We start from the raw sequence: 1,951 nt of genomic DNA on the forward strand, positions 1-1,951 counted from the left end.
AGAGCATTTAGGTAAGTCCTTAAGGGCTACACGAGGTGCATCACGTCTCTTTTTCCACAACTCGAGCTATGATTTTCAAAAATCGAACGAGAAATACTCTCTCGAGTTCATTCACATTTACGATCAATCCAAATATTGGACAAACAATCGAAAGCATTTAATACCGAAAAACAAAAACAAAATCAAAGAACAACAAATAGATCACATATTTGGAATTCAAAATAAATATATAAAAGGTTTCATTTCCCAAAAGAAAATGCTCAATTAATTACAAATATAGCATCAAAATGAAGAACACGAGAAATCATAAATTAAATGTAAAGAAAAAGCTTCTGAAGAATTCGAGTCAAAACCCTCGTCAAAGCTTCCGCGAAAAATTAGCGAAAATCGAGAAATATCCAAAATATCTTGAGGAATGAAGGCCTCCTCCTGTTTTATATGGGGTTTGAAAAGTATCAATATATTTCCTTGAAATTCGTGTACAGATCGCGATCTGGCAGCCTAAAAAATTATCCACGGGTCTGCATTCAAACTCTATGTTTTTTACCCCCATATCGTGATATGGTATTCGTGGATCGCGATATGGGTGTGCCTTCAAACTCTCTATTTTTTATCCCCAGTTCGCGATCCGTTATTCGTGGATCGATCTGGATCAGCTGTTGAACTCTATGGGTTTGATCTCCAGACCGTGATCTGGTAGTCGTGGATCGCGATCTGGCCATTACTTTAAATGCAAACACTTTTTTACCATTTTCAGCTCTAATTTGACAAAAAAGCATTGCACCAAATTATTGCCGTGACAATTAGCTTTCAAACTCCTCTTGAATAAACTCAATCGAAGGTCGTTTGGGGGAGTTATGCTCGAACGACCAATCACTACCACAGTCCGCTAGAATGCAGTTTTGCACGTGTTTGGCTTGGTTCTCCAGTTCGCTTCCAAAATCGTTTTAAATTGACAAAAAATTGCTGCTCTTTATCTAAAACTGAAATAAAAAAAGTAAAGCATAATATATACAAATAAAGCAGAAAAGTAGGACGAACGAAGACCTAAGCTCGAACATTCGAAAAGTAAAAATCGTTCAAAACGAACACTTATCACGCCCTTAAACTTATATCATTACTCGTCCACAATAAATAAAACAAACTTACAACCCAAAAAGAAAAAAAAAATGACATAAGCAATAAACTTAACCTAGGCCATTCACAAAGGGAATCACGATTGCATTTAGCGTATGCAACAAGCCTTTAGCCCCTAGGTCCCCCTAAAGAACGAGTTGTATCTCGTGAGGGATTTCAGACAACACATCCCCAAAGTTGCCGGATTGCTCAAAGAATTGCAGTTAATTCCAATGATAAAACGAGTTAGATAACATAAAATCTAAGAATAGCATGTGGCTTAACATACTCGAATTCCCAACCGACAAAATTTAGTTGTTTCTACACCAAAATCTAAATCGTAATCAAACATAGAGCATCATCATCTAGGGTTCTAAGAAGATATTTCAACATAAATAGAGTTTCGATTATGAAATTCATACAAAAAAAATAAAAAATAAAAAAGTTCGGTACTTTTCTTTCTATTATTCAACAACAACAACAATGTTTTTGGTGATTTTTGTAATAACGCTTAAATTTAGTACATGTAATGCTATTTAATACATGGTACTATAATCATATGTGTATGTGTAAATATGTATATTGTTGAAGTTTATTAATTATTTAAGAATAAATAATTTAATTTAAAGGGGTTGATGTGTATTAGGCAAGGTTGTACAAAGCGGTAATCGCGTCGGAGGCGGTCAGGCACCGACTCACGATTAATTAGTGTCGTGGTGATTAATTGGAAATTAATCGATTTAGAATTTAATATAATATGTTTCTAGATACTATTTATAAATACTCAAAACATATATAAAAATATATTTAAGCATAGTTATATTTCCATCATGTA

Source organism: Erythranthe guttata, chromosome 11 (assembly GCF_056151865.1).
Source record: "Erythranthe guttata isolate IM_541 chromosome 11, IM_541, whole genome shotgun sequence".
Lineage (NCBI taxonomy): Eukaryota > Viridiplantae > Streptophyta > Magnoliopsida > Lamiales > Phrymaceae > Erythranthe > Erythranthe guttata.